Below are 20,650 nucleotides of genomic sequence, written 5' to 3'. Positions count from 1 at the left end.
TATCACAATTTTAGCATAGGAGTAGCAACAAGTTTATCAAAAGCTCATATAAACACATGATCAGGTAAACATGAATAATGAATACCATAAATAGTAATCATTAGTGAGCATCTTCATCATCCATATCATTAGTGTTCATCATCTATTCCGTAAGGGTTCCAAGGCTGCTCGTGACCGTGAGCACGGCTGATATACCAGTTTTACACTCTGCAGAGGTTGTACACTTTTACTGCGAGTCATTATTTACCCTTTCGCCTGAGGTAGCTAATCTCTTGACCCAAACTAACTTAAAAGCTTCTCTAGTAGCTCTATCAAAATCTTGATGATCTTGGATAAACCTTCCTTGAACCTCTAACCAAACCTCCTTAAAACTCTGAGTTTCTCTCACATCTTTGAGTACCACCACGCCTCTGCTGCGCAAACTAGAACGTAGGACACTTCATCTTATAAATTCTTCAACTTGGCTACCCCCTTAAGAAAGGACCAACTAGGGGATTCCAAGCATAGCTTTCTCCTTCTTTTAGATGAGCTAACTAGTATCACAACATTCTGACATCCCAATGATACTCTTGTGTATGGCAAGAACAAGAAATCTGAAATTCCTCACGAGTAAAAAAAACAGCAGCGCCGTAAAACATCTGTAACTCTCATTATGTTAATCCAATGGAGTTATAGATTATATCATTGGAAATCTTATCAAATTCTCCACAACTTCCTTATAGAGAACTTTCCCAAATTCTGCAGCTAACCTAGTCGAAAACAGTGCACAAGAGAAATTGTTCTAGGTTCGAAACAGCATAGATGCATGGCCTTATGATTTTTCGTATCTCCATAACCAAAATATCTATCAAGCTGATTCTTACGCTCAGAGAAAGATATTGAAGTCTACCGTTGTCCAGAATTTCCTCATGATTTTTGGTCATCTAAGATTAGAGATATAATCCGAAGAGTGCAGGCTGCTCCGAAAAGACAGGATAGAGGAAACAGAAGAATACCACAACCCAACTATTTATTGCACTAATCCTTATACCTTAGGCCTATAAACTAAATGTAATTGTGGGAACACCCAACAAGGTCATTGCAATCATTACAAAAATTCAAAACAATCATAAGCATAATGACAATTCAACAGGCAATAAAGGTGCACAACTCAATCATTGACTCAACTTACGACACTATCGTTTTTATTACATAAAGGGCACAAACTCCTATTCCTTAACTAAGGTTTTTGGGTAGTCTAGCATGACTTCTTCATTCATCACTCTCACCGAATGCATCTTTCGGGTTGGGTATCACTGACACTTTCTGGTAGCAACCTCGTAGTGATCTGACTCTGGCCACTTCTATGGTACAACTGTTGATTCTTCCGTGGGCAAAATTTAGCTTAATGTCCTTCTTGTTGGCAACAATAACACATGATCTTAGCAGTATCTTTTGTGGTTTAAAACTCCACAGAATTGTTGCTAGGTGTGTTGCGAGCTTGCTGACTCTAAAGGTTCATCTTTGTTAGACTTGACCGCATTTTAGCTCGCTTGATCTTTCAGGGTTGAAACTACTTATAGGTGATCATCCACCCATCTATGCATACCTCATGTGGAAAGAGTGGAGTAATCTTAGCTTGAGAAACTTCTGACTCTTTAGAGTGTGAGTTTATCAATCTAGGTATTAGAGCTGGTTGTGGCAACATAGTAGAACTTGAATCTTGATTGCTTCCCAATACTGGCTCCAGTAGGTTTGCCTTTCTCTTCTTATCCACATTAGCTTCACAACTCGTGTCCATCTTGGCTTCCCTCTTATTACACCTGTTCTGAAGACTGGGAAAACCATAATGCTTACAACACTGGCATGGATCCTGACTTCCAAGAGTCTTGCTATCAACACCTTCATTGGACTTCATTTTCTTCCAAGCTTCTGCCACTTGTCCCTTCACTAGTCCCTTTGGTACATTGGTTTGACCTTGTAGCAAGCACTATGGAGAACTCCCATATTGAGTCATTCCTTCAAGTACTTGTTGCATAGCTACAAACTTCTCTTTGTCGAATGCGCTTATGGGCAACGTAGCTTCATCCTCCTAACCTTTGATGCTGGTGGTCTCCTCATTACGACCCATCTATTTAGACGAAGAGAGAAGATTTAGAATAGAGACAAGGTTTTCATAACAGAACGGAGGCTGCAGTGAGCATAACTTCTAGCAAATAACAAGGTTAGAAAGAAAGCAAAAACTAAGCAAAGATGGAAGCATGCTAAAACATCAAGTTCTAACTAGGCTTGCGTCCTACAGTTAGTATTGCTCTGATACCACTTTATAGCACCCGGTTTTAAGAACAAAACCAGATACGCATCATATGTGAGCCCAGGAAGTCAAATCTCACATATAGCTACAAATAAGGGTAATATCAAAACACAATGTTCAATATATATCATACTTAGTATAAAGGATATAACCTTAGACAGCAAACAACGGAAAGACAACTCCGATCTTCGGGTGAAGACTCTAGTTCCACAGGGATAACTGACTGGTTGATCACAAGCCTAACTCCTCCAGACTAACAATCTGGTACCCATCCGGGATTTTTTTCCAAATATGTGAAAAATAAAGCAAGTGTAAGTACATGTCGTACTCAACAAATATAACATGGGGTTCATGAGGCTCAAAAGTCTGACACTGGTTTAACTGCGATTAGCTTTTAATTGTCACAATTTTAGCATAGGAGTAGCAATAAGTTTATCAAAAGCCCATATAAACACATGATCTGGTAAACATGAATAATGAATACCATAAATAGTAATCATTAGTGAGCATCTTTATCATTAGTATCATTAGTGTTCATCATCATTAACCATTAATGATTATCTATTCCGTAAATGTTCTAAGGCCGCTCGTGACCGTGAGCACGGCTGATACAATAGTTTTACACTCTGCAGAGGTTGTACACTTTCACTGTAAGTTGTGATTTACCCTTTCGCCCAAGGTAGCTAATCTCTTGACCCACTTCCAAGGAAGGTCGGTAGGGTTCACTATGAAACCTTTCGAAGGTTTGTCTAACAAGTTAGGGCCATTAGATTCACTCGGCAAATAGATGTAGAGCCCCCCTTCCCGATGGCACAATGACGCACAACCTATACATAAGGGGACAAAGGCCACACTATACCCGATCCGTCAAGCCATTCTTACGCCAATAAAGGTAACCACTAACAAGCTAGAAAAGGTCCTCATACCAAGCTAAAGCCAGAGCCATGTAGCCCTCACAGCTGTATTCTAAGTCCCGGATGATCACTTACAGATAAGTCCTTAGGGAGAGGAATCCAGAGCACCTTAAAAATAGCCCAATGCTCTAGCCCCTAGATTCCATGTTGCTAAAAAGCATCTTTTCATGTTTATTGCATAATCCATTGGTCAAGTTACAAGATCATGGCTTTAGTTGAGCACTAGCATCATACTACCCAATGCAATAACCTGAAGGTATCAAGGTACAGGGTAACAAAGTACTAGGAAATCCTTAGTGGCAGTCAAGGTATACACATGTAGTATGAATTAAATGATTAAAGGTGTATAGGACAACAAGGAAGATCCCATGCTATACTCGCCTTAAAACTCTGATGTTCTTCTAGTCCAAAACTTCAAAGAAACTCCTTCTTGATCAACACGTAAAGCTCACCGACTGGACATGATCATAAAGCACCACACAAACATCCATACAATCATACACGAAGCAAACAATAGATCTAAATTAGAACAATACATCAATCATAGAAAAATAAGTGAAGAGTTTAAAATACGATTCTACGCATCGCTATGAAAACACAGATGCGAGAGACACGCTAATCGGTGCTACGGTGAAAAAGATACATCTACTGATAGATTTGCTTTATACGTGGAAAAGAAAACTATAGGATTTATTTATTTTAACTATATAAAATTATATATATAAGATATTTTATAAATATTATAAGTTGAATTAAGTCAAATTTAGATTTGAATTATAAAACTAAAGTAAAACAAATCATATTTTATTTATAAAATCCAGTTGCATAATTATTATTCAAGTTACAATTTAAACCATGAAATTCTAGAAATAGTGACATGATAAACATTGTTACCAATGCATAGTTTATGTTATTACGAATCCAACGCAACTTGAATGGGCTAAAACGGAGTTAAAACATAGAAGATATGAATTAAACAAAATTTCCTTTATTAAAATAATAGATTAAATCTAACCTTGAATTTTAAAAGTTGAAAACCTATCTAAAAGTAGTATGAACATGTAGATTATGAAATTACAAACCTAACGCAAGTTGAACGGATCAAATCAGAGTTAAAACAGAGAAGTTATGGCTAAAACAAAATCAGTGGCAAATCTGTAAATAAGTGAAAAACATATTTTGGATTAAACCGAAGAAACTACGCTTTCCAAAGAAGAAAACGTAATATGGAAAAAGTGCTTTAGACTGCGGGTTCTATAATTGAAAAAGGGAGGGGTTCTTTTGAAAATTTGCCCGCCGAAGGGGTAAGTTCTAATTCTGGCCCTTGATCTAGATTTGAACGTCCAGGATTGAAACGGGAAGAGAATGTTGGCCAACGGCGAGTTGCATGGCGGCGGCGCCATGGCCGGGCAAAGAGAACTCGCCGGAGTTCTCGGTTTCCGATCTACGGTCCACAATAGCGCAAGGCAAGGACACCAAGAGAGAGAGAAAGAGAGGGCGAACTTACCAAGGCCGAAAATGGAGGCGGAAGCAAACCAAGGATGACGCGCCACGCGGGATGGCAGGCGGCTCGTTGGCGGCGCTAGGTTGCGGTGCGGCTGCGGGCGCTCGGGCGAAGCGGTGGCTTGTAATAGGGTTAGGCGAGGGCGGAGAAGCTCAGGCGCTATTTATGGGACCGAAGGGCGTGGGGCGCACGGCAAGCGAGCGAGGTGGGGCGAGCACGAACACTCGGTGCGGCGGTAGAGTCCGGGCAGGACACGACGAAGGTGGAAGGCGGACCTGACAGGGAGGCCCCACCTATCAGCGCAAGGGAGAGGAAGGGGACGTGCGGCGTGGCAGCTGGGCCATGACTTGGGCTGCTCCGGAATGGGCCGCTGGGGACTGGAGCTGCGACGTGGCGCTGCTGGACTGGAAGAGGAGATGGGCCGCCGGGAGCAGGAGCGGGCGACTGGGCCTATGCGCGAGAGAGGAGAGCGGGCCTGCGCGGGGGACGAAAAAGAGAAAATGGGCCAATGGCCTGCTGGGCTGAAATAGAGAGAGAAGGAGAGAGGAGTAAAGAAACTCTTTTGCTCATTTTTCTTTTATTTTCAAATTTTCTTTTCTTTTATTTCAAAGTAAATTTTCATTTTCATTTGCAAAAGCAATTTACACCATTTTAAATTTCCAATCAAAACCACTCAAACCAAATAAATCATATGCAAAAGCATGTATGCTCAAACATGTTGCTACCTTATGATGAATTTTAATTTATTGACAAATTTTATTTTTCTATATTTCATGAGCATAAAATTTAGAAATAAATCATTTTAAACCTATTTTCAAAGGAGGCAAATTTTAGGGTGTTACAAAACATGCTTGGTGGACACAGTTCTACTGCAAAACGTGGAGCAGATCGAGGAATAGGGACACGATGGATTGATCTCACAGGGAGGGGGAGATATGAGGATCTAAGCCTGAGGATCCACCAACCGCCGACTAACTGACTCGAACAGCCTTGGAAACCCTAGACGCCAAGACAGAAGAGCCCACGGAATTGGATCACAACGGCATGGAACATATTGTCATAGCTCTCTCAGCTAGACTCCAATCATGCATTCCACATATGCATTTTGATGGTCTCAATGAGAGCTACACGGTGTTGAAGTCCATTCTGCCATTGGGGCTCATCTCAAAAAAAAAAAAAAACTAAAAACGTTTTCCAAGACTGCCAGGTATCTACCAGTTTTGATCATCAACAAGAGGTATGACTTTTCATCAAAAAACAAGAGGTATGACTACAGGCTTTCTAGGACCTTTAATTACTACTAGTAAATCAGCTACCAATGGTTCAAGTAATTAACCATAAACCGGCAACCTCACTGGTTTGATGACAAATAGATTATATGATAGTGGAACAAGAACTAGTTTTAACACGTAACAGCTAGTTATTTATAAAAACCCATGTATAAATTACATGAAATGTTTTTATATTGAATATGTTGGGTGCCTATATAGGTTAATGTAAATCATAAAAAAGAGCAACCCAGTAATCTGATGATCTCATTTTACATGGCTTGACGTTGAGTCTAATAATTTATAGTCCTTTCAAATTAAAACATATAGAGGATTTTTTAGCTTTTCTATAAGTGCAAGCGCATATTCTTGTTTTGACCGATTGAACGTGATTAGTATTTTTATACAGTGCCTAATGAATAGTACATAGTGAGAGATTTGAAGGTTTGCATACCTCTTGTCAGAGAGGAAACTTAATATTTCATTGCTGAGATTTTCTTCGGTTGCTGCTTCTGTGCTACGACTGTCTGAAGACTGTACACCATCAGTAACTTGCCTGAGGACAGCTCGGAGAACCTCCAGCATATCAGGGATTTTGGAGAGTGCAATGAAAGCTCGGCACTGGAACTCATGCCCGATTTCGTGGTACACCAGGTCAGCAAGGGTTGTCTTGCCCATCCCAGCAAACCCATGGATGCACACCATTTCGTGATCTTGCAGCAACTTGAGGAGCTGCTCCTTGGGTTCATCCATGCCCACGAGCTCGGACGCATCCCTGTGGAGGAGCCTGTCTTCGGTCCCCTTGCTACGGTGGCTGGAGATGGCTTCATCAGCTGGAATTTTTGTATTTTGGTCCCTTTTGAAAATATTTTTTACAAAAAGACCTACGCCAAAACGTTTGCTGAAAATAGACCATTTTAGGCGTCTTAGGACATGACGCCGAGGTATGAGGGTCGGCGTCGACTGACACGACGCCGAGGTCTTGCCACGTCACGGACGACCCCGGTCGACGGTGACACGGTGGCGCATGGGGCCCACTACGTCGGCGTCGTGTCAGCCAACGTCACAGGCCTAAATTCGGCGCTGTGGGGAGTCACGCCGAGCTATTGCCACCATCCGGCGCGCGGCCCAGCGGCCCAACAACGCTTCGTGGCCCAATAGCTCGGCGTGCAATCAGATGACGCCGAGACACTAACCTCGGCGCAGCCCGACTCAACGCCGAGGTTCGATCAGAACCCCACCCCACGCATCACGATTCGTGAGATCAGAGAAGCATGCGTGCAGCTCGATCGGTTTCATTCCACTAGTGATGGAGACATGGCATGTTTGTCTGCGGGTGCCGAGAGACAATTCAGAGCGGCAGAGACCAGAGGTAGTGCATGCCCGCTGCCTAGCCTGTTGCGGAATTGCGGCAAGCCGAGGTAACGTCTCGGCATCATAGGTCATGGCGCCGACCTCTAAATTTAACCTAACACCCTAGTTTTACCGTGAGATGGATATATAAAATTTACCATAAGATGGGCAACTTAGAATTTAAATTTAGTGGTCGGCGTCATGACCTATGTCTCCATCACTAGTGGAATGAAACCGATCGAGCTGCATGCATGCTTCTCTGATCTCATGAATCGTGATGCGTGGGGTGGGGTTCTGACCGAACCTCGGCGTTGAGTCGGGCCGCGCCGAGGTTAGCGTCTCGGCGTCATCTGATCGCACGCCAAGCTATTGGGCCACGAAGCGTTGTTGGGCCGCCTGGACCGCGTGCCAATAGCTCGGCGTGTAGTCCCACCGTGTGGGGGTATTAACCCCTATACCCTTACGGCTAAGCTTGGGCTGGCCCGGATCGATGGGTTCAGTCCACTCGAAAGATGACGTGCGGCCCAGTTAACCTGATCGGAGTCCCGCACAAGGAATCAAGACGGATTTGGCGATCAAGCAGGATCCTGGTCGGTTAGAATAGGAATCCTTATCCGGCCACATATGGCAATTGTAACTGACTAGGATTAGTTTCCAGATCTGTAACCCTGCTCCCCGGACTATATAAGGCGGGCAGGGGACCCCTCTAAAAGATATCTCTCATTGACATACAGCAATACAAATCAGACGCAGGACGTAGGTATTACGCCTTATTGGCGGCCGAACCTGGATAAAACTTCGTGTCTGTCTTGCGTCACCGTCTTGTTTGGGGCTTGCGCATCTGTCTGCCGATAATCTACTACCTTGGGCATACCCCTAGGTAGACTGCCGACCATATTTCGTCGACAGTGGCGCGCCAGGTAGGGGGTGTGCGTACTGCTCTCCAAGCGAACAAGATGGTCATCATCTCCGGCTCCATGGCTACGCCCAATGGCCTCACGTTCACCGTCGGCCAGATCACCTGGACCACCCGCTCCAACGACTCCATCGCCATGACTGCGGAGGAGGCGTGGATTCAGCCCGCGCCGATGACTACTTCACCTGCATCGGCTACGGCTCCGACCACGGTGAACACGGCTCCGACCACGATGGACCTGGCTCCGACCACGGGACATCTGGCTCCGACCACGCCTACAGCCACGCCAACAACCCGTCATCCGCTTCCCCACTACAGAGGAAAGCAGATCGACAACACCGACCTGCTCGACTCCGTTGATCGGGTCGGCATCCAACTCGCTGAAACCCTAGCTCTGGTAAGTACGATTCAAATCCAACCTAACGAGCAGGTAACAACTCTCCACAACAGATCTATCCGACCGGCTCGGACCAGTCGTCCTGTGCGACTTGGAACAGATCTTGTGGTCGTATCAACTCCTGAGGGGCGTTTCGCTCATCGCCGGCCAGACATCGCGACGGATCCCCGACTCTGCGAGTACGAAGCCCCGACGGAGAACCACCAGGTCCAGCCCTACGGCCTGCAAAACGCTGCCTCCAGCTACGCGTACAACCTGCGACGCCGCTCGGATCTGTGTCCTGTACACCGATCCCGGCCGAGGTCATGCAACATCGTCAACATGGTCCGGATTGAAGATTATCAGGAAGGATCCGTCCACACCATCCGAGAGGGTGACTCCAGCTCCTCATCCGGCATAGCGTCCAACGCATCTGTCCACACCGAGCTTCAGCGTCACGAAGATGAAGGCGTCAAATACGATCTGAATCTACCAGACCACGCCCCGGGTTTCCCCCAATTTCCGTCTTTCCCGCCAAGACGGGGGGATTTGATCCATGTTGTCAGCAACGACGAGCCGCCAGCAGTTGGCGAAACAGAACAAGAGAAGACTGCACGTGAAGCACGCAACATTGACCGGTTTAATCGCCGGCAAACCGAAGCTGAAGCAGACCAGGAGGCACGACGCATGAGGGTCCAACCACGTGACCTCAACAATGCTTTCGACAGGGTGGGGGATAAGCAAGTCTTCAGGACCCCAAGCGCCAACGTAGCCGTCGCCATGGCAACAATGCAGCGGCTGCCCAACACTCCCGAGACTCAAGTAATCCGTGATGACATACAAGCTTACCTGACGGCTGCTATGGCTCAGACCGTAGAGATGAACCAAGCCCGGGCTCCATCCGTTTCTGTCGAATCAAGCCACAGCCGCCAATACTCAAGTCGCTCACAGCCACTCAACCAACGTGGCTCGCGCAATAACGACCCATCAGACAACCGTCAAGGTGGAAACGGTGGTCGTGATGGTGGTCGGGACGACAACCGCCGCTGGGAGGATAACCGCCACGACGTTCGAGGCGACAACCGCCGAGATAACCGCGACAATCGCCGTGATAACCACGGTCGCAGGGCTAACCCAGATGGCAATCGAGATCGCCGCGATGGCAATAACGATCTCCGCCATCACCTCGGTGGACGTGATCTGCGTGCTCGCATCAACCAGAGAGCCGACGATCGTGCATCCCATGAAAGCTATCGCCGTATGGAGTATGACACCGTCCACGGTCCGCCGGGTCTGAAGCAGTTCACTCCACACCTGCGCCAAGTCATATGGCCCAAGAATTTCAAGCTCGAGAAGCTTCAGAAGTATGACGGCAAGGAAAACCCCGAATTATGGGTCATGCTCTACGAAACTACGTGCCGCTCAGCCATGGCTGACGAGCACGTCATGTCTAACTACTTCCCAGTCGCTGTTGGTCATGCAGGTCACCAATGGTTGGTTAGCTTGCCAGCGAACTATTTTGACTCTTGGCAGGAGCTCAGGCAGGCCTTCATCGACAACTTCATCACTACTTGTGAACAACCCGGCAACAAGTACGATCTGCAGCGGATCCGGGATCGAAAGGATGAACCACTGCGCGAGTACGTTCGGCGTTTCTCAGAGATGCGCATCAAGGTCCCATCAATATCCGACAACGAAGCAATCGAGGCTTTCGTCACCGGCCTCCGCTTCCACGACGCCCTAAGAGACAAGCTCCTCCGGAAGAGACCCGAATCGGTCACAGCGCTTTTGGCCACCGCTAAGAAATATGCGGACGCTGACGACGCTAAAAAGATAATCGTTGAAGAAGCAGCAAGGGTTCCACGCTCCGACCACCCCCCACACCGCGACGATTACCGCAGTAATCATGGTCGGAACGACAATTTTGACCGCCGCAACCAACGCAACGACTCCCGCGACCACCGTGATCAACGTAATCAGCGGCGCAACCGCCGTGACGATTACAGAAACAAGCGCGCTCGAGAGGACGACGGCGAGGTCAATACCGTGAAAAAGGGCGGCGGACGCCGTAACTACGAGGACGACTACGCCAAAGCATTGAAGGGGCCCTGCCAGCTCCATCCTAAGTCGAACCACACCATGGAGAATTGCCGCGTCCTCAAGACTATCTACACGCGTCAACAGGCTCCGGATACGTCCGACAAGCCTAACGACGCGGGGGAACGACGCAACGAGGACAACGACGACGACGATGCAGACCCTCGTCACAAATACGTCAAGCCGACTGATCGCGTACACACCATCATCGGCGGCAAGGTGTCCATCGAGACCAAACGAGAACGCAAGCTGCTCGCCCGCGCTTGCTTGAACGTGGCAAACACCGACAACCTTCTCACCGATCCACGGCTTCCTCCGTGGTCTCACCGTGAAATCTACTTCAGCAGGAAGGACCAATGGGCCGCCATACCCGAGCCAGGGCGTTTTCCCCTAGTCCTCAATCCTTGTATCAACAAGGTTCAATTCGACAGGGTACTGATCGACGGCGGCAGCTCCATTGATATACTGTTCAAGAACAGCCTGCCCGCTCTGAAAATAGCCCAGGCGGACCTGAAGCCGTACGAGGCACAGTTCTGGGGCGTTCTCCCCGGACAGAGCTCCACACCTCTCGGGCAGATCACGCTACCTGTGCAGTTTGGGACTCCGGACCACTTCCGCACCGACTACGTCAACTTCGTGGTCGCTGACTTCGACGGCACCTACCATGCTATTCTTGGTCGACCGTCGCTCACCAAGTTCATGGCCATACCTCATTACAGGTATCTGGTGCTCAAGATGCCTACTGAGAAAGGAGTTTTAACCCTCAGGGGCAACGTGTACGCAGCTTATACCTGCGAGGACGACATCTTCAAAATAGCAGAGGCCCACGACCTCTCTATTCGCATGGCCAAGACCATGCTCGACGCTAAGAAGACCCCGGCCGACCACCTGGAGATCCCAGAGCTCGAGGCTCCGCGCAAGAACATCAGATCCAAGGAGCACAAGACGATCCAGCTGGTCGAGGGCGATCCCAGCAAAACGGCCCTCATCGGGGCCAACCTGGATCCCAAATAGGAAGACGCGCTCGTCAGGTTCTTGAGGGGCAACGTGGATGTGTTTGCATGGAAACCTTCCGACATGCCCGGTGTACCTCGGGACTTGATTGAGCACTCCTTAAATGTCAACAGCAAAGCCAAACCAATCAAGCAGAAGCTACGACGGTTCGCTCGCGACAAAAAGGAGGCGATTAGGGTAGAAGTTACACGGCTTTTGGCAGCCGGATTTATCAAAGAAGTGTATCATCCGGAATGGTTAGCCAACCCGGTTCTTGTACGCAAAAAGAATAATGAATGGAGAATGTGCGTTGATTACACTGATCTCAACAAACACTGCCCTAAGGACCCCTTTGGCTTACCTCGCATAGACGAGGTCGTAGATTCAACCGCCGGTTGCGAGCTGCTTTCCTTTCTCGATTGCTACTCTGGTTATCACCAGATCGCTCTCAAAAAGGACGACCAGATCAAGACATCTTTCATCACGCCTTTCGGCGCCTACTGCTACACGACTATGTCGTTCGGGCTCAAAAAACGCCGGTGCTACCTACCAACGCGCTATACAGGCCTGCCTCAACGACGAGATAAAAGACGGCCTCGTCGAGGCTTACGTCGACGATGTAGTTGTCAAAACCAAGGAAGCTCATACCCTTGTTGACAATCTGGAACGCACCTTCGCTGCCCTTAATACGTTCCAATGGAAATTAAACCCAAAGAAGTGCATCTTTGGTGTCCCTTCTGGCATATTGCTCGGCAACGTCGTCAGTTACGACGGCATACGCCCTAACCCAGAAAAAGTCAAAGCTGTCTTAGACATGAAGCCCCCAAAAAAGGTGAAGGATGTCCAGAAGCTTACCGGCTGCATGGCTGCTCTAAGCCATTTCATATCAAGATTAGGAGAAAAAGGCCTACCGTTCTTCAAACTGCTCAAAGCGTCCGAGAAGTTTGAGTGGTCGGAGGAAGCAGACGCTGCCTTCACGTAGCTAAAACAGTACCTCACGTCACCTCCAGTACTTACTGCTCCGAGAGAAGACGAAACTCTCCTACTTTACATTGCGGCAACCGATCGGGTGGTTTCCACTACAATGGTCGTCGAGCGCGACGAGCCGGGCCACGCCTATAAGGTACAGCGGCCAATTTATTTCATTAGTGAGGTACTCAACGAATCCAAGACCAGGTACCCACAGATTCAGAAACTGCTCTACGCCATACTGATAACATCCAGAAAGTTGAGGCATTACTTCGACGGATATCGTGTGGTGGTCATGACCGAGTATCCTTTGGGGGACATCATCCGCAATAAGGATGCGAACGGGCGCATCGTCAAATGGGCAATGGAGCTATCCCCCCTTTCCATGGAATTTGCAAGCCGTACTACAATCAAGTCTCAGGCGCTCGTCGATTTCATCGTCGAGTGGACGGACTTAAGCACGCCTGCCTCTCCGGGATCCGACGAATATTGGACGATGTACTTCGACGGTTCTCTCAACATTGACGGTGCAGGAGCAGGAGTTCTTTTCGTGTCACCATCCAAGGAGCAGCTCCGGTACGTCCTCAGGATTTATTTCCCAGCATCTAATAATGCCGCCGAGTATGAAGCATGCCTGCATGGTCTACGCATCGCGGTTGAGCTTGGAGTTAAACGTCTCTATGTCTACGGAGATTCGGCTCTGGTCATCAACCAACTCAACAAGGACTGGGACACGACCAGTGAAAAGATGGACGCATATTGTAACTGACTAGGATTAGTTTCCAGATCTGTAACCCTGCTCCCCAGACTATATAAGGCGGGCAGGGGACCCCTCTAAAAGATATCTCTCATTGACATACAGCAATACAAATCAGACGCAGGACGTAGGTATTACGCCTTATTGGCGGCCGAACCTGGATAAAACTTCGTGTCTGTCTTGCGTCACCGTCTTGTTTGAGGCTTGCGCATCTGTCTGCCGATAATCTACTACCTTGGGCATACCCCTAGGTAGACTGCCGACCATATTTCGTCGACACACCGCGCCGAGGTTGGGCCTATGGCGTTGGCTGACATGACGCCGACATAGTGGGCCCCATGCGCCATCGTGTCGCCGTCGACCGGGGTCGTCCGTGACGTGGCAAGACCTCGGCGTCGTGTCAGTCGACGCCGACCCTCATACCTCGGCGTCATGTCCTAAGACGCCTAAAAATGATCTATTTTCAGCAAACGTTTTGGCGTAGGTCTTTTTGTAAAAAATGTTTTCAAAAGAGACCAAAATACAAAAATTCCCCTTCATCAGGAGTGCTCCTCCACTCGTCGCGCCACCGCCTTGAGACGTCCACTACTCTGATCTTAAAGTTCCGGAATAGGCTCTTGAAGCTGTCTCCACGGCCATGGCCGCCGCCATCGCTGGGCTCCAAACTGAGGATGAAGTCGTCAATGTCATCGTCCATGTCGTAGGACAGCTCCCGAGCATCTACCATCCAGTTCTTGCACTCTGTATCAAGATCCTCTCTCTCCCATATTCTGAGAAGAAGGGAGTGCAGGGAGGCCAGCTCGGATTTGATGAATTCGATGTCGCTGCGGATCCCAGCTCCAAGACGAGACCTGTACAGATCTTGGACCAGCAAAGTAGTGAGCTTCTGCAGGACGGGCCCCAAGGCACCCGTGGCAACATTCACGGTAGCCCGCTCCATTTCGATCTAGCTCCGGTGGCCACAACACCGTAGCACCCGGTTTTAAGAACAAAACCAGATACACACCATATGTGAGCATAGAAAATCAAATCTCACATATAGCTACAAATAAGGATAATATCAAAAGACAATGCTTAAATATATAGCGTATTAGTATACAGATTATAACCTCAGAGTATAGACAACGAAAAGACAACTCCGATCTTCAGGCGAGTACTCCAAATCCACAGGGACAACTGACTGATTGACCACAAGCATAATTCCTCCCAACTCTAGCAATCTGGTACCCATCTGGGATTTTTATCCAAATATGTGAAAAATAAAGCAAGCGTAAGTACATGTCGTACTCAACAAATATAACACGGGATTCATGAGGCTCAAAACACTGACACTGGTTTAACTGCGATTAGCTTTTAATGGTCACAATTTTAGCATAGGAGTAGCAACAAGTTTATCTCAAGCCCATATAAACACATGATCAGGTAAACATGAATAATGAATAGCATAAACAATTAATCATAATGGAGCATCTTTATCATCAGTGTTCATCATCATTAACCATTAATGATCATCCATTCCGTAAATGTTCTAAGGCCGCTCGTGACCGTGAGAACGGCTGATGTACCTGTTTTACACTCTGCAGAGGTTGTACACTTTCACCGTGAGTCGTGATTTACCCTTTCGCCCGAGGTACCAATCTCTTGACCCACTTCCAAGGAAGGTCGGCAGGGTTCACTATGAAGCCTTTCAAAGGGTCGTCTAACAAGTTAGGGCCGTTAAGGTTTCCCTATAAGTAAGCATGAACCCCCCTCTAAGGAGTGACTAACAAAATACAAAGAAACCAAAGTGCACCCTCTTGGCAGGCCGAGATCATACAAACCGGAGCCCCTCTTGCACTATAAAGGTAACGTCTAACAAGCTAGAAAATGTCCTCATACTGAGCTAAAGCCAGATCCATATAGCCCTCACTGATGTACTGTAAGTCCCGGATGATCACTTACAGATAAGTCCTTAGGGAGAGGTATCTAGAGCATTTAGAAAGTAGCTAATCACTCCAGCCCCATATTTCCATGTTGCTAAAAAGCATCTTTAGTGTTTATTGCATATACCATTAGTCAAGTTACAAGATCATGGTTGTAGTTGAGCACTAGCATCAAACTACCCAATGCAATAACCCAAAGGTATAAAGGTACAGGGTAACAAAGTACTAGGAAATCATTAGTGGCAATCAAGGTAGACCCATGCAGCATGAATTAAATGATTAAAGGTGTATAGGACAATAAGGAAGATCCCATGCTATAATTGCCTTAAACTTAGATCCTTCTTTAAGTCCAAAACTTCAAAGATATGCTTCTGGAGTCACCACGTATAACTCACCAACTGGACAAGATCATAAAGCATCACACAAGCATCCATGTAATCATACATGAAGCAAACAATAAAACTAAATCACAACAATACACCAATCATAGAAAAATAAGTAAAAGAGTTTGAAACACGATTATACGCATCGCTACGAATACACAGCCGCGAGAAGCACTCTAATCAGTGCTACGGTTGAAAAGATACAACTACCGAGAGATTTACTTTATACGTGGAAAAGAAAACTGTAGGCTTCATTCATCTTAAATATATATAAGATATTTTTTACATAATATAAATTGAATTAAGTCAAATTTGGATTTGAATTATAAAACTAAAGTAAAACAAATCATATTTTATTTATAAAACCCAGTTGCATAATTATTAATCAAGATATGATTTAAACCATGAAACTTTAGAAATAGTAATATGGTACACACTGTTACTAACACGTAGATCTCGTCGCTATGAATCTAACACAACTTGAATGGGTCAAAACATAGCTAAAACGTAGAAGATATGAATTAAATAAGATTTCCTTTAATAAAATAATAGATTAAATCTAACCTCAAATTTCAAAAGTTGAAAACATACCTAACAGTAGTATGAACATGTAGATTATGAAATTATGAACCTAACGCAATTTGAACGGGTCAAATCGGAGTTAAAACGGAGAAGTTATGGCTAAAACAAAATCACCGGCAAATCTATAAATAAGTGAAAACGTATTTTAGATCTAAACCGAAGAAACTACGCTTTCCAAAGAAGAAAACGTAATATGGGATTGCGCTTTGTACTGTGGGTTCTATTTTGAAGAAATCGAGGGACTCTTTAGCAAAAATGTCTGTGAATCGGTATCTTCTAATCAGAGCCATAGATTTCTAGATGGACGGCCGAGAGTGAGAGAGGAAGACGAGGTCGCCGGCGTGCAGTTTCCAGGCGGCGGCGCCATGGCCGGGTGAGCACGGCCTCGCCGGAGTTGACGTAAAAGGTCCTACGAGCCACGGTTTGATGAACCAGAGACAAGGGGAGAGAGAGGGGGCGGCGGCGCACTCACCTAGGGCTACCTCAGCGGCGGAGAAAGAACAAGGCGGGTGCGGGGCCTGACGAGGCGGCACCTCTCACGGCGGCGCTGACGTAGGGCATGGGTGGCTCGGCGAAGGTGGCTGCGGCGCTGGAGGGTGGAGTAGGGAGGCGGCACAGGGTATGGCTCGGCTTATATGGGGCCAGGCAGCGTAGGGCTCAAGGTAGGGGAGGAGTCGGGAGCGGCGCGAACATGAAGTCAATGGCAGCGGCGGAGTCTGGAGCAGCGACGATAGGAGGAAGAGGAAGTAGCTGACATGCCGGGCCGCATCGTCAGTGACACAGGGCGCGGGGTCGGTTCGCCAGACAAACAGAGAGGGGAAGGAGACACATGCATGGCAGCTTCGGGGCAGGGCCAGCCCACGAGCGGAGTGGGAGCAGATGACACTGGGCCGCTGCGGGAGAATGGAAACAGGCCACTTGGGAAAGAGAAAGAACTGGGCCGAGGTCAGGAGAGGTGGAGCTAGGCTGCTTTGGGGCAGAAGAGGAGGAGAGCAAGAGAGTGAACTAGGCCTGCGCGTGGAGAAAGGACCAATAGGCCGAATAGGAGGGGAGAGGGGAGAGTAATGGAAAATACTTTTCCAAATTTTCTTTTCTATTTTCCTTTTTCATTTTCAAACCGAATTCAAACATGAATCAAATCAAATTTGAATAGGGTTTCAAATACACTTTTCAACTTAATTAAAAATAATAAATTTTGGTAAGTTCTCAAAAATAAACTTTACCCCTTTTTAAACCCTTTTATTTCTAAATTTTCTTTTCCTTCTTTTCTTTTACTTCAAAGCCAAGTTTAAAAGAATTTTAAATTCATTTTGAATTTTGAATTCAACCACTCATTACAATAAATCAAATGCACCGGCATGTATGCACAACCATGTTGCTAAGCCCTATGATAAATTTAAGTTAATGAAAAATTTTATTTTCCTATATTTCATGAGCACAAAATTCAAAATTAAATCAATTTAAACCTATTTTCAAAACAGGCAAATTTTAGGGTGTTACAATTCTACCCCCCCTCAAGATGAATCTCGTCCCTGAGATACTCTACCTTTATTCGATCCTCATTTTTTCTAAGTTATATCTTTCATTAAGAGCCATTCTAAGATCCTAGTTAGCTAATCTGAATAAGCATGATCGTCTCTCCAATGGTGTTTGCTCCTGTTTACACCAAAATTTAGGAGAAGAATCATAGGGACTCGAAAGCTCCCGAGATCATGTCATCAAGGACTCAATCGTGTGAAGGTCGGTATCAGCTGATTCGAATGCAACACTGCAATCGGCTTCCTTCAGATAGTGCCAGCAGATAACGACAAAGGCCACGATCGGCGCTAGGACAAGGCATGTTGGACTCTACAAAAAGGGAAAGATTAGAGTCCAAGTTATCTTAGATTAGGAATGTTTTCTCTAGGGCCAAAGATTGTGATGATTCATGCTTAGATAGGAGTCATACGTAGGTCCCTGGTATAAATATCAAATCCCTGGCTATTGTAAAAACACACAATCAATCAAATACAAGTTACTTACTTTTTTGGCTCCGGCCACCCCTTAGGAGTAGGAGTAGAGTAGATCTCGGCGAGTTCTTCAGCAAGTACGGTTGTATCGATCCGATCGATCATGGCTTATACTTCTGTTCGTACGGCTGCATCGATCCGGTCGACCTCCACTGTGACTCTGGTATAAGTTAGTTATCAATTCTTGTCTAGTTCAAGTAAGGTTGCATCGATCCGGTCAACCTCCACTGCTCAAACTAGATTAAGGTCAAGTTATCGGCTCTATCTAAGGCTGGCGTTCCTTCGGATAGATTCATTAAGTTACCGATATTGCTTATAGCTTCCATTATCTATTTAATTACAGTAATATCACTTCGCCCAATTGAGATTGATCTAGATCGGCCTTATATCTTGTTTAACCCATCGTTTGTTAATCTAAACTGATCTAATCTGCATTTTAAACGATGAGTTATATTTTATTGGCTATTTTATGTCAATCTTGATCGTGCACAGTGTGCGGTTAAGGCATGTCTGATCTTGAGTAGATCTGTTGGCTAGCGAGAACCATTCCATGGACCGTTATCACGGCCTGTGTGATTCTGCCTCCACCCCACTCGATAGATTTATTCCTGATAGGGCATGACCTTAACTGTGCGCTATGCCTAAATCGGCTGTTTTAGCCGATATCGAGTGCTTTCACGAATAGTTCGCGTCATGAGATCATTGAAGTAGGGATATGTTGAAAGATGTGTTAGCCCCCATGATCTTATTATTGTATTACGGCCTGCATGATTCTGCCTTATGCCCCACTGATATTAGTAATAAGTTAGGGTCATCGAGTCTATTGTTGTTTCTACGGCCTGCATGATTCTGCCTCATGCCCCACTGGTCATAGCGATAGATGAGATCTAATATGTTCATTAGATTTATCTTTATTAAACGGTTGAATGGTGACGAGCTGTTTCTTTTATATAAAAAGAGGTTATGTTACTTACAGTCATTAGCTTAGCATAAACTAATTATTGTTGACATCTTATTGCCATTGACCAATATTTGTCTAAATAATGATCCTAAATGATAACCGATTCTTCTTATACAACCCCACTAGCTTTAACTGATTTATTCTTATGAATATGCTGGAATCGACTATTTAGTCGATCTCCTTTTATATCGGCTCTCAGCGCCACACATTCAGGACTGTCTGGTAACACCGGCAAGTTCTGCCATAAATTACTCATAAACTTTCTCTCCTTGTCAATTGTAGGGTCAAATTGATTGGCACGTCTCGGGAGGAGTGCGCAGGATCGACCATCCCTGCGCTGAAGCTAAGCGGATCTCTAGCTCCATCGAGCGGACCCTTCCAGCTTGCTCATGTGCCCTCGGCACGGGACGAAATTTCGTGACAACACATGTTTCTAGCACGCTCGGTGGGACCCCACAATCATCATGGTGGTTCACAACAACAACGACATCCTTATGGTACATTACGAAGATCTACCTGATAGAGATAATGGTGTCATCAGCAAAGCTATAGAAGAATTTCAGACCAAGTGTTTGTTGTCCTACACCAAAATACGTGACAACACAATTGTTCAAAAATATCCACTACCAAGAGTTCTATTACATGGGTAGACAGATATAGTTGAAGCTAAAGACAGGCGGTTCTTTATGGATGTTGTAGACAAATCTGTTCGTGATGCCATAATGAAGCTTTCTTGGACACATTCCACAACGCCATGAAAGAGGTGATTCATGGGTTTCCAGTTGGTCAAGTTGGGCCGACTTATTACAACATTCCACATCCATCGACCCAAGGGACTAATCAAGTCGGTACCAGCCATCAAGAAGCAGCACCAGCTGGTAATGGTGATATCCAGGCAGTTCAAGGCTCATCTGAACAAGCTCAAGGTACTACTACGAATCAAACAAAGTATAATCCTAGACCGTCAGTACAGCATGTGCAACAGCCGACGGGGCAAGGTCAGAACCAGGTGATTAATTTTGGCACATCAGGCCACATATCGTCGTTGGCTCAAAAAATAGCATGATCAATTCAATGGATCCGTAGAGATATAGATCCTCATATCTACAATCAGGGACTTCAAGTAGCAAACCAGCAAAGGACCTAGCAGATAGGGATTCCACAGGGATATTATTATGGCATAGATTATAACAGCCTTCACATGATTCCGAATCCAGGGTATCAAGGTACACGGGATTTCAACCCACAGATTGGTTAGCAGGTGCAGAGAAATCTGAATTCACATGCTGATGAGTTGTTGATAAAGGTGACCGAGATGACGAAGAATCAGTTTGGTCTGAAGCCAAAAGGGCT

At 46.0% G+C, this 20,650-nt stretch overlaps 1 pseudogene; it reads right to left on the bottom strand.

The window, feature by feature from the left end:
* The window catches only part of LOC136480825 (disease resistance protein Pik-1-like), a 62,471-nt pseudogene extending 48,091 nt beyond the window's left edge, over positions 1-14,380 (bottom strand).
* Positions 14,381-20,650: the final 6,270 nt, after the last annotated feature.

The sequence above is a fragment of the Miscanthus floridulus genome, chromosome 9 (genome assembly GCF_019320115.1).
Source record: "Miscanthus floridulus cultivar M001 chromosome 9, ASM1932011v1, whole genome shotgun sequence".
Taxonomy (NCBI): domain Eukaryota; kingdom Viridiplantae; phylum Streptophyta; class Magnoliopsida; order Poales; family Poaceae; genus Miscanthus; species Miscanthus floridulus.
This window is presented reverse-complemented; position numbering and strand designations above follow the sequence as displayed.